A 13783-nucleotide genomic window follows, 5' to 3' on the forward strand; every position below is an offset into this window, starting at 1 on the left:
AATGAGTAAAGAGACTCGCCGGTAACGATATTGAACAAGGTATGGAGATGCCGCCGATCAAATCTCGGGCAAGTAACATACTGATAGACAAAGGGAACTGCATACGGGATTAGCTGAATCCTTGACATCGAGGTTCGACCGATAAGATCTTCGTAGAATATGTAGGAACCAATATGGGCATCCAGGTCCCGCTATTGGTTATTGACCGTAGAGGTGACTCGGCCATGTCTCCATAGTTCTCGAACCCGCAGGGTCTACACACTTAACGGTTGGTGACGATATAAGTATAGTTGAGTCATTATGGTGGTTCTCGAAGGTTGTTCAGAGTCCCGGATGAGATCCATCACATGACGAGGAACTCTGGAATGGTCCAGAGGTGAAGATTGATATATTGGACGAAGGGTATTGGAGTCTGGAATTGTTCCGGGGTACCGGGTGATGACCATCATGACCGAAAGGGGTTTCGGGGGGGCCCGGCAAGTGTTGGGGGGCCTCATGGGCCAAGGGGAGGGGTCAAACCAGCCCACTAAGGGGCTGTGCGCCCCCCTCACCCCATCCCACGTTGCCAAAGGAGGTGGGGGCGCCCCCTAGGGTTCCCACCCCTTTGGCTTGGGGGCCAAGTCTCCTAAGGGGGAAAACCCATCTAGGGTTTCCCTCATGTGGCCGCCGGCCCTAGATGGGATCCCCTAGGGGCGCCCCCCTCTCCCCCTTCCCCTATATATAGATGAGGATAGGGAGGGCAGCGGCACCCCATGAGTACATCTCCACACCACGGCGCTGCCCCTTCCTCTCCCTCGCATCCCTCTTCCTCTCCGTAGTGCTTAGCGAAGCTCTGCTGAGATTCCTTCACCACCACCGCCACCACGCCGTCGTGCTACCAGAGGACTCGAGCTACTACGTACTTCACCATCGCTCGCTGGATCGAGGAGGTGAAGGCATCATTAAACCGTACGTGTGTTGAACGCGGAGGTGCCGTCCGTTCGGCACAAGATCGGGAGTTCGCGGGACGGATCGTGATTGGATCGCGAACACGTTCGACTACATCAACCGCGTTTCTAAACGCTTCCGCTTAGCGATCTACAAGGGTATGTAGATCCAATCTCTCTTGTCGTAGATGGTCATCTCCTAGATTGGATCCTGGTGAGCGTAGGATGTTTTTTGTTTCCCATGCAACGTTCCCCAACATGGACAACCTAGGAGCAACCTTAAGCCGGTCAAACTCCATTCGTTTAAGAGCCCTAACATAAACTTGTACCACTTTCTCATTATGTCCTAACAAAACACCCAAGCTAGCAATATTTGCGGAAACTCTAGAGTTATCAAAGTATAAAAAAGATTTGTGGGAGGATGTACCTTCGTAGTCGAGGTTGTGGGCTGCCGTCCGATGCATGGCCCTGGTCAAAGAGTCCTCGTTAGTGGTTGTCGTACCATCGACACCAACTAAGTGACGCCCACTGTGTCTCAGCGGTAAGGAGGTGAAATCGGCAGTAGCAACACGCCCGGTGTCTCCGATCGGCGAAGTAGGCGATTGCGGCGAAGGTGAAGAGGCCCCAGAGGGTTGCACCTCAACCTCTGCGACCTCTAGCAGAGGAGACGATGTGGGCGGCGTCGAGGCCCTGGACACCACCGCCTCTCCTGGCGACGAAGGAGTAAAAGACAAAGCACACAGCTCTGCCATTGTCGAGTCAAGATCCGCCCGAACCGCGGGAGAGAATACCACTCTCCGTCACGGAATGATCAGTGATGATGTCTGTGATGAAGCGCATGGGGAGGAGAGTGCGGATGCCTCCCCCTATAGACAAGGCCACGCCTGTGAGCCCTCGTCGAGGCGATAGGGTGTCGTCAACGATGGCGTGGCTGGCATCATCGTAGACTGTGGTGTCGAAGTCATCGAAGATGCCGGTGGAGTGCCAATCAAGGGCGCCACGATCGGTGAAGCTGGTGGCGTCGTGGCCATCGAAGAAGACCTCGCAACTGGCAGCGAAGACCTCCCAGAAGACATGGATAGCTGCATGGGCATCACGCCTCCAGATGTAGGTGGCACTAAAGATTCTTTGGACGATGAGGCGGGTTGGGGCCTCTTACTTGGGTCCTTGCCCCCCGCTGTGTCCTCCCTGTCATGGCCCATGTCGTCGCCTGATCATCTCCGTGCTCCCAAACTCTAGGTACAAAATCAGCAACAACAAGAAAGTCCGGTTCTTCCAGGCTGTATTGAAACTCATACCCCTTCCTCTGGACAACGACGTCATCCGACAGAGAATTAATTGTGCTCCACTTGAAGGCGTCAAGATTTAGCACCGCTACCTGAATGCGAACAATTCCTCGACGACACAAACAGAGGAGGTCAAAGGGAAGCGCCAATCACCGAGCCGGCCGCCCAAAGACTCAGGAAGTGACGAAGAGCATGTGGCACACTGTGCACGTGCACCCAGATAGGCTGTAACTCAAAACGGTGTGGTACCTCCTCCTTCCAAGGTTTGAACTCAATGGTGACATTATGAGACTTTATAAAAACTGCAAACCCAGTCACCCGCTGTAAAACTTCTTCACTTGGAAAGGACATGAGAAAAGCATCCACGCCATGCGGTACAGCCTTCCAAGTCCACTGCTTCTGAAACTGAACAATCTTGGCCACCTGTACCTCCAGGATATTGGGAGAAATAGAGCCGCTAGAAACCAAGCAATCGTGTTACAGGAATATAAATATGCTAGCACCAACTATGTGCATATATAGTTCAGTTTTGCTAAAGCACATCTAGATGTGCCATAAGTATTGCACATCTAAGTCCTATATCATTGATCTTACGCGACGATTCGTGTGGATATTTCCTTTTTCTTTTCCTTTCTATGCTTGCTTGTGTCACTTAGATGTGCAATAACTAAGGCACATCTAGATGTGCCCTGGACAAGCCATATATAGTTTGAAGATAATCTGAAACTTGTGGAAGCAAAACACATGTTTGCAGTTCGAAGTAAAAAACAAAAGAAAGACGGTCAAAGGCGATTGATTGGTTAGCAAAACCGAGTGTGACTATTTGGCTCCCGAGCTCATCTGCTCCCACGGTGAACAATAAATTCATAAAAAATACTAAACAAAATTTAAAAAAAATGATTTTTTTATGGAAGATGCCTAGCTGCGTGAGGTCTGCTCTAAATTTTAGCTCATTCGGTAAAAACCACAAATCTGGGGCGTGTAAAAAAATTTACTGTTCATTTGTTCTGACACAATTTGTTTTTTTTCTTCTGAGAGCTACTCATATGTCGAAACGAGCTGAAATTTGGATCGGACCTCACGTACCAAATCATATTCCATGCAAAAACATTTCAGATTTGTTTGAATTTTGTTATTACTATTTTTGAATTTTCTTTTAACCGGTGCAGATGAGTGTGGGCTTAGAAATAGACATTCGAGCAAAAACTACATACTAAGAAGAAAGCATGGACTGGATCTGCGAGTCACGAGAACGGAACTGCTTGAATATTTAAACACAGATGATACTGAACAACACTTGACTAGTAGTGGTCTGGACTCCTTGTATGTTTCTTTTTGCGGGTGTGGACTCCTTGTATGTTGACAAGTCACAAATCGAAGAAATAATCTGCAAAGCACCGCACATATATGGATCTTGTAGTCATAACAGTAAACTGTGAAGTCAGCAGGAAATAATGCTTCGACAACACTTCAAGTATGTGCAATGCATGTTTATATTAGGCAATATATTAGTTGCATTGCATATTAATCATGTGCGTACAATGCACGTTAAAATTAGGCAATATATTAGTTATATTGAACACTAATATTACAGTCTTGTTTCTTGCTCGAGGACGATAAATGTTTAGGCTCGCCGAGGTTGATGATTATATTTTTACACTCATTTGTACCCGTGTTTGAACTAGATAATCTTAGATTTTTGAGAAAATCACTTTGATACGATCACTAACTAGATTATGGATGGCGCGCGATGCTGCGCCCACCTATTTGGAATCTCTACTCCTAATGTCTGAGTTGGTGAAAAGTATTCACGGTTTATTTTTGCTAGGTTTTTTTCATCTCGGCAGCACCACGTCTGGTTTTATTTCGTCCATTCCATCAAACCTAAGGGAAAAAATCAGTCCCTCGATCTATTTCCAAGGTCGATCGTCAGGACGCCCCAGCCGCCAGAGCCCTTCGCCACCGCCGAGATCCGAGAGGAGCCGCCGCCTCCAGGTCATCACCGAGGTCCGCAATCGCCGACGTTGAGGTCCGAGAGGAGCCGCCGCCGCACCGTCTTCCTCCTCCGCCAATCTCCGAGGCGCCCTACTCGTGCGCCGCCGTCGCCGCCTCACAGAACCCTAGGGCAGGGCAGGGCGTGGTCGCGTTGCGGGCAGCGAGGAGCAACGCCGGCGCTTGCGTCGCCAGTTAGCGAGAGAGGAAGGGAGTGACGACGATGTCTTCGTGCGAGGACAAGGACTCTGCTGCCGCGCAGGCCGCGGCGACCACGGACGTGGAGCCGCTGAAGCAGTTTTGGCGCAACGAGAAGGCCGCGCTGGAGATCTGCCACTTCGACTCCGCCCTCGTCTCCCTTGCCCTATGGCCATTGGTTGTGTCATCGTTCTTCACAATACTGAATGTTTCTGATTCTTCACGGCCTGTGCTGAAACCAGGAGGAGACGTTCGATGACTTCACGGATAACGACATCGACGACTGGTGGTTTCGCTGTACCAGATGGAGCTCGATCGCACGCTCTTCCTGCTTTGCTCTATGGTCATACCTGCACCTCCGCCTGCAAAAGCTCAGACTGAATTCAGTCTCTGTAATTCAGTCTCTATAGTTTGTACCGCACAGTGGTTCAGTTACTAACTGAAATGTTGCATTATGCAATTACTTGACCTCATCGTGCTGCTGTATATAGATTGAAAAGTACATGGCGCACATCTCCAATTCTTACGACCTCTTGAGCTGGTTGATGCAGCAGGAGCAGCGATTCACCAAGAGGTATCTCTCAAATCGATCGGACTGTCTATTGGTTGTTTGTGCTTGTTTTTTGGCTGAAATGACCTCCCTCGTTGGGTTTGTTCTGTTGGAAGCTGCAAGGAGATCATGGAGAAGCATCTCAGAGCAGTCGGTGCTGTGGAAGCTTCCCTACGGTTATGACTCGGTAACGAGGCAATCCTCATCGAGCACGGAGGATGACATGGGTATTCCACTTGATCTTGAAATTAACATCACTTCTTTGTCACAGTTGTTGCCTCCATTGCGCGCTCGGCCTAGCTCCTGCGCCCCCTCTCGGGCTCGACCTCCCGCTGTACCTCTCCTCGACCAACTGGCCCGCCTCCCCACATGCATCACCATGCTCCCCAATGGTGTCCGCGCCTCCGAGTAGATCCTGGTACTACCTCACCTCCCCCCTCCTCCTCCTTCTGATGATAGGTTCATTGCATCGTCTGTTGCGGCGTTGTCGCTCTCCGCTGACGCTCCTTGTGGTGGCTTTCTAGGTCCCTCGGCATGTGTGGGGGTGTTCACGGCGTCCGGCTTGATCAACGAGTTGTTGGAGTCCTCCGACATGAAGGACCTGCTGGATAAGTTGGCGTTCACGGACACGTCGCACGGGAGCCACTTGCAGATCATGCAGGAGGTGGAGGCCACGGGGGGCAACATCGACGCCTCCGCGTCTAGGTAGCAGTTGGTGCACAGCTATGACATGCTCATACATACCGCGGGCCGTGCGTTGAACAGGATTCTTTGATGATAAGTAACAGATTTCTTCCTCCAGTGGCTAAAACAGGTTTTGTAATTTACTCCTGATTCTCTTTGGACATGCTGATTAATTCCTCGCAATTTTCTAAAGTAAATCCATTCTTACATATAAATTAGTACGCTTCATCCTTGATCTATATATATCATCTATTTATTTGGTTCTCATTTGTTGTCATAATGTCTCATAACCTTGTTTTTTTAGGTGTGTCTCATAACCTTGTAGTTCCTTCGGACTGCTTCTTAACTGATGTTGGCCCTGTTGAAGTTTTTTTAATGGAAGCATCGATTTCAGTTGTAGTGATCTCTGTGTGGTGCTTGGTCACCGAATCAACATACTTCAAGAGATAGCTTTGTCTTGTCCTTTAGTTTTTATTTTTGTTATTTCGGTACAATGCCTTCGAGAAATAGGAGATATGAATTCATATTAGAAATGCAAGAAACTAATCAGAAGGTGATTTTGTTTTTTTAGCAAAAGATTTGTACCCATGAATACTGAAAGCTTAGCGAATTTTGACATTCTTTTTTTGCTAACACGTTTCAGGGGCTCCATTTTCTCGAGTATGGCCCTGGCTTAAAAATCAGCGCTTGGCCACAGGCTATGTCGTGCTCTATTCGACCATGCCTCCAACATGCCCCTGGTCGCACACGCTGCTACCTTCCTTGGCGGCCTCTTCGCCACCCGTGTGTGCCGCGTTGCTGTCGTCTCCATGCCACCCATCAGTTGCGGTGGCGACTCAACAACTACCTTATGCACCTAGACCCATCTGCTTCTCTGATTTGATTTTGTGGGTTGCACTGATCTCTCTTAGTACATGTCTATTTGCAGAGAAATTATTTAGAATTCAGGCTTCAGGGAAGACTGATCCAGACTGGCGGTACATTTCTAAGCATTGTGCTTTTGACATCTGTGGGGAACTTCACTAAACAAATTCTGATCCTTTAGGTTTATGAACTTTGAATTCTGATTTATTTTAAGCCAAACATTTTGTTGCTGTGCCATTTATTACATCCATCTCTGATTCTTCCCATAAAACCAACGTCCTTATCTGCATTTTTGGGGAACTTCACATGGCCTTTTGGTCTACTTACTATATATACATATATACATGGTTTTGCCATCTAGCTAGAAGTTGATTGGTCAAGCATGCCAAAAAAAAATAGTTAGGTGGTGCTATGCGTTTCTCGGAATTAATATAACTTGTGACAATAAACTGATTGCGGGATCGAAACTTGCTGCAATTTACTGCTAGGAAATCTTATAGGGCAGCACAATAACAGAGAGGAGAGTTGCTAATTCACTTCTAATGAATGTGCTTTGGGACCCCTAGCTTGCTTATTCACTGGGAATAAGAGGGCATTACAGTTCTCATCTACTATACATTTTTGGAGACTTTCGATTTCCTACCTAGGTGCATGATGTCTATATGAATATTTTTCTGCAAAGTCTTAACCATCAAGCTATGTCGGCGCCTTCGATGTAGAGTTGATTATACTGTCTATTCTACTGCAAGTAGGGAAAGATGGACTCTGGATATCCATATCCTTAGGTGTTAATGTACTGCTAGGCCATATAGTATATGACTGAGTTCTTTCACCTCCTAATCCTGGGAGTAATTCAATTCAATAGTTAGGCATTTGCGTTCTGCATATAATTGACTAACAGCAAGTAAGAGAACTGTTAGGTGCATCCACACTCCTGCTTGATCTATGTCCGAGCTCCCTCCTTTGCATAGCAAAATCTGTTGATGACTTACCGGACTGAATGGAATCGCTAAGTTGATGTTCCATGGAATTGCTAACCACCTCTCAAAGGTTTAATGTTTGATCTCTTTGTTATTGATCTAAGAGAGAAATGGGTTCTGCAGCTCTAATGTGATAGTATTTGTAACAAACACTGACAAAATCAATACCTTGACAGGCAATTACTTTGATGCTTGGAAAAAAATGTGGAGTCGTTAGTGCCTCTCTTTAAAGTGTACATGTTGTAATATAGCAAATTAGAGAAACATCTTCATTACCATGCCCATGTACAGTATTACTTGCATTGCATATCCCTTAGATGAGAATAATCGAATGTATACATATATGTATATCTTTAGTAGTCATTTGATACTTTTTTCTTCATGTGGAGAGTCCAATTTGTGATATTCATCAATGGAACCAAAACATCTTCAGTTCTGTTTCCTATTTCAAACTTTTTTCTCATGAGGAAGATTTTCATTCAGATGATCTTATATCCTACACGTTGCAGGTACGTGTTTCTCTCTACTTTATGCCTCAGATTTGTTTCCCCTGCAATATGGAATATTAATGTATATTCTTCTGATGTGTATCTTATAAGGTTGTACTCCCTCCGTTCCTAAATACTTGTCTTTCTAGGCATTTCAAATGACTATCACATACGGATGTATGTAGACATATTTTAGAGTGTAAATTCACTCATTTTACTCCGTATGTATAAAGCACCACAACCAAACTGATACATGCTGATGAGAAGATCCTCTTACAAAGCAGACCAAAGAAAAATACATGAATACATGAGAGACCACACCTTAGTACAAAGCAACCTAGACTACGGACAAGGAAGGAGGCTCGACGCCAACGGAAATCGCCAGACCTTGTTTCGCCGCTCACACCAAGTTGCCATCGGAGAGGACCCCCTGCCCTCACGCTTGGGGTCATGGAACTGAGCCTGCCTGCAGAAAACGAGGGCCGCGAGCAAAACCAACGAGGTCTTGTGTAAAAGAATAAGAGGCAAGTGAACCCGTGTAATAGAATAGGAGGCAAGTGAATCCACCCATGTCAAAGCTGAGGGAGCTCCCGGCCAAGATCTGAAAACGTCCGTCAATGATGACACGACGCGCCAGAGAAACCTAGGCTCCACGACGATGCCCTCAGAAGGGTAGCTGCGCAATGCGTCACCATCACCGAGACCGAGAAGACGGTCAAGGGTTTGCACCCGGAGCCTTGGCTCGGTAAGAGGGCCATACCGACGCCCCCAGGAGGAATGCGACACCCACATGCACCGTCGTCATTGGCACCGGAGCACAAGGCTTTCGCCCGGCTCCTCTCACCCATGTCAAACCGAGTAGTCCCGATCACCTGCCCACCCTGAGGGAAGGCATGCCGCTGCCAAACAAGACCTCCCAGGGTTGGCTGTGACCAATCCTATCCACCTTATAGCTCCGCCCCTGGCTGAGGCGACATTGTTCTCGGTTATTTTAGGTTCATAAATAGCATCATAGTATTTTTAAAGCCCGTGGCAACGTATGGGCGTTCTACTAGTTTTCTTAAATACAGAAAGACATGATCATGAACATTAATTAAATTTGCATATATTGACCCATATATTTGTGAGCAACATAAGGGAGGTTAATATTAATTGGTTTGCACCCCGCAAAAAAATATTAATTGGTTTGCAAGAAGCAATGTGGCAATATGGCGGAATATAGTTTTATCTTTGGTCTAACAGGATTTAGTCGGCGCAAGGACAGTCAACATGTGATGGGATAGACAATTATAATAAATTAACAAAATGAAAGTATGAATCATAGTTGGGACTGTAAATTAGTACATGACGGTTCAATTGGAAGGTAGAAAAATAGAACAGTTACTTGAGGTGTTGTTCCGAGCAATAGCAGATAGCACGGAAAATAAATGGATGGCAAGCAGATGCAATAGAATACCTAGCGAAACATGGAGAAGCACAAGAGCGAGAAATAAAAACAAGCCAATGCATGCCTAGACAAATGACACAAATAATTTAGCACTTCCTCTGTACATAAATATATGTCGCTGGAGTAGCTGTACAGAGGGAGTATAACATAGTAGCACGACATTGTATCACACAACATGTGAAGGGCTTGCCAAAATGATGTCACTCAACAAGTGGTTTACAACATTTACATAAAGTCTAAAGCTTAAGAAATAACATAACAAGAAGCTGCCCAAAAGCATCTAGGAATGAAATTACATATTTTCTGATCCAAAAGAACCAAAAAGAAAGACCTTCCAGTCAAAATGATGCATAGAAAGCTTCACAAGAACATCAGTTGCAACAGTGGACTATGGAGGTCAATGGCATCTGCTATAGTGAGTCTATGCTATGATACCCGTAGGAAAAACTGTTGATTGCTGAGTAAAATGGTTTCTCTTGTGCACTCCATCTACATACGGCATGCACGTTGTTAAGGAAATAAAAAACCTGAAAATTTTAATGACGCAAGCGATACAAGGACTTACCAAAGAGAGAGTTTTCCTGGACCAAACAATGGAGCCTGCCGCTGCGCATCATGGCTGCCATTGCCTCAGTTGTCATCACGAATGCTACCTTGGCCACTTGCCTCTTGGCACTCGTTGGCTTATTTGACACCAAAAATGCTTCTTCATGCAAGGAGTTCTGTTCCAGACCAGATTCTTGCGAACCCAAAACTAAGCATAATCACATAGGCAAAAAGTATAGAATCAGTTCAGTTAGGAGTGAAAAGAATTGCAATTTACATCTTCCGCACATTTCGATCCATTAAACACAAAAGCAAACCATGCTAAATCAAGTGAAATTTCAATATTTGGCACTAAGTAGGTGGTCAATTGTTCTGGTGAACCGAGCAAAAAATTAAAATGGCGGGTACATTTTTGCACCGAAGCATAGATGACAGAACTGTAAAACACATCAACCATACCACCAAAAGTATGAATCTCATCAAACTGTGTACACATCATACCAGCTCTAGACAGAGAGGATGATGGTAATGATGCGTTTCACCTCCTGCACTCCCTCGAGCGCTACCTTACCAGGCTTTGCTGTTAATGTGATTTTTTTGCCAAGTGTAGCAATCAGTGGTCCAACATACAAAAAAACAGATACACTGGTAAATGGGACTTAAATAGTAAATATTGCAGCTGTATAGACCAAAACTAGCTTATCTCATGCATACATCTGTACCACAAAGGTGATGTAATCCAATTAAGCTCCATGCACCTATAACGAATAGGATTAAGTTAAACAACATGTTTCAGAAACTAAAAGCAATGAGTTAGTTAAAGCATAAGAATAGGCATTGAACAATGATGCGAGGAATACCGCCGCATGTAGCCCAAGGTCCACTGCCAAAAAAGCAAAGCAAGAACGAAGTATACCTCCCGAAAGCACATCACGGCATAGAGTTTAGCGGAGTAACACTCATGTACTCAGTTGGCTTTTCAAGCTAGAAAAAATGCATCATATCCTTGAATATTCACACAAATTTGAGTATTATGAAAAATCATGTGGGTTGTTGTAGCTGCATGGGCACACAGCCACTGCTTTGCCTATATACATATTTTTCATCTAAGAAAACATAGGGGCTTCTATGACTATGCCTGTCTGAAGTTAATTTAGTGCGGATGCAGATTATAAACATGTTAAATCCACCTGCAAGGTTAATACAATGCGGCAAAAACTGGAAATAGATTAGTATGATATTACCATAGGCTCATATGGACACGCTATTTGTCCCTATCATAAATCATATGGGTCTAGATAAACAATTATTATGTTATATGTCTTCAAGAAGTACAGTTACATCGAGCGGAGTAACAATACCTTACTTACCTGTGATTTCTCTCTCAAAGAAATCATGGGAAAAGTTAGATTCAATATTCGTTTCCAGGGCCTGTCCTGAGATTTCAGAGGCCCGGGGCGAAACAAAAATCAGAGACGCCCAAAAGGTGAGTGGTCAAATTACATTCCTATCAAATACTACCTCTGTCCAATAATTTGAACTGCAAAAATGTCTTATATTATGGGACGGAGGGAGTAATTTATAAATATCACCCTATTTTCGTAGGTTCTCATATTACCTTAACTAATGTGGCTGCCTAGTGGTCGAGCATGTGAAATCTTGAAGTCAGATGGCGGCGCACATAGGCACAGGAGCTTGGAGATCATGCATCACACATAGGACTGGCCATGGTCGTAGGGTTTGAGTGAGCAATCTGTTTTCTGTAAAGATTTGTCACACAAAATATATCAAGATTTGATTGTCGTAGCAATAATGATTCTGTCGCAAGTGTACTTCGCATTTCTGTACCAGGAAAAAATAGTCCAACAATAGCGCACACTTTCTTCATATATACCTGCATAACAGTATCAAGGTTCAGTCAACTGTTTACCCAGCAATCCCAGTTGTGATACTTTTAAGGCAAACTAAGTTCAAAATAAGATATAATTGCCTCCTGCAGTCCTCCCTCGCCCTTTTTATTGGTTTTGCTATTACTCTGCCTAATCCTTTGCTGAAATTTCACATATAACATCAGGTTCATGGGACATGAGAGCAAACAAGACGTTGTTAAGCTTTTCCATTTTCATCACATACCGAGTATGGATTACATGGGCAACACATAACCGATTAGATTAAGATGCATTAATGAGAAACTGGGCATGGTGCTGATGAGATGAGAATTTGGGAAGGAATGATGGGATCGAAGCATACAATATTGGGGCCGGAGCAGAAGGGCTTGCATGAATACGAACTTGTCCCATGAACACCATCGCTGCGGCAACGCTCATCGGTAGCTAGGGCCCGGTAGGATATTATAGATGGGCCCCTTGGAATTGGGGGGTAGGGGTGGCCGCCCCGATCGCCCTCCAGGACCGGGCCTATTCGTGTCCATGGCCAACAGGACAGGAGGTGCTCATGACCTTTGTCTTGCCTCGCGCAAGTGTGAGGCGTGAGCTAGGGGTTTCCCCGTTGGGGATTCAAGCAAATCACATGGCGAGAAGAGAAGAGGATGCGGTGCAGCAGTGGGGAGGATAAGAGGCGACGAGGACATACTTGAAAAGTGAGGGGAGCAGCTTGAGACAGGCATGGGGCAAATCATCCAACCCCAAGTAAAGTGGGGCAAAAGAACCAATCCGGCTGAGGCTAAATGGGCCGGATAGATGGCCCGGTTAACCAGGTGCTTGCGATTTTTCTACGGGAGTAGTTGTTTAACGAGCAACCGGCCCAACTCGAGGTAGCGATGCCTGAAACGAGTATCCAACGGCGTACGACCGGAAATCACGATCCAACAGCTTGAAAGGTTGATAGCGTGAGAGGCCTCGCAAAAGGTTCAGTTTTACTGTTCTTAATAATGAATAAGAAAAGCGAAAGATCACGAACCTTTGTTTATTTTGTTTTGTGCATGAATGGACCATTTTAGGTGACAAATCAAGTCATATATGGAAGATAATGGGTGTGGTAATCGAGTCCAATTAACTGGAGGCGCACAAGAAGCTCCAGAAGAGAAGACTACACTTAGTTACGAGCGCGTAGACTCATACCGGTGCTCCACTGCCTCCATGGCGTCAACACTGACATCTTTCGTGAAGGCATCTATCTAGGGCCCAATCGCAATGCATCGGCCCTGAAACCCTATTCCGTGCACGAGGTCCATAGAAAGGTGAAGAAAACCCTTTGATGGAAGGAGTTGCTCATCCATCAAGTTATCCCTTTGTAGCCGCCGCCATCCCCATCTTCGTAGCTGAAATATGAGCATGATTGAATATGATATGGTTGTGGCTTGTAGTGGATGTAATAGCTGAAATAGATAATTGTAGTAGCTAAAGAATACATAATGATTATAGTAGCTCAAATATGATTTTACATTCCTCGCGAAAAACAAATAAATATGATTTTACATTGAATTGCAATTTTCCACGAACTGAGCCAAAATTGTTATGTTATGATTTTACGGTGACTTCGTAAATCTCAAGATGATATGCCGGCTTAGTCTTTTGGAGGTGCTCATAGGGGTAGGGTGTGCGTGTGTGCGTTCATAGGGGTGAGTGTATGCGCGTGTATATGAGCGCTTGTGTCTGTACTGATGTTAAAAAAAATTGTGTGAAAAAAAAGGAGGCCGGGGCGTGGGTGGGGTGGGGTGGTGGAGGGGATGTCGACATCGTGGAAATGAAGCTCGAACGGTCTTTCGACACGTGTCCGCGCCGATTCAGCCGTCGCCGGGGCCTCCCACTTGTCTAAAGCGCGCACTCCACATTGGTTCGTCTCACACCCCCTTCCCCACAT

The 13783-nt window shown here is 45.5% G+C and overlaps 1 long non-coding RNA gene across 2 annotated transcripts; it reads left to right on the plus strand.

The window, feature by feature from the left end:
- Positions 1 to 4134: 4134 nt before the first annotated feature.
- Positions 4135 to 8015, plus strand: LOC109756250 (uncharacterized). Of its 2 annotated transcripts, XR_006671644.2 has the most exons (6): positions 4135 to 4745; positions 4894 to 4976; positions 5069 to 5139; positions 5224 to 5370; positions 5477 to 5766; positions 6280 to 8015. It is a non-coding gene; the product is annotated as an uncharacterized lncRNA (long non-coding RNA). The 2 variants fall into 2 exon arrangements; XR_006671643.2 differs by having other exon boundaries at positions 4135 to 4976.
- Positions 8016 to 13783: the final 5768 nt, after the last annotated feature.

This window comes from Aegilops tauschii, chromosome 3 (genome assembly GCF_002575655.3).
Source record: "Aegilops tauschii subsp. strangulata cultivar AL8/78 chromosome 3, Aet v6.0, whole genome shotgun sequence".
Classification (NCBI taxonomy): Eukaryota; Viridiplantae; Streptophyta; class Magnoliopsida; order Poales; family Poaceae; genus Aegilops; species Aegilops tauschii.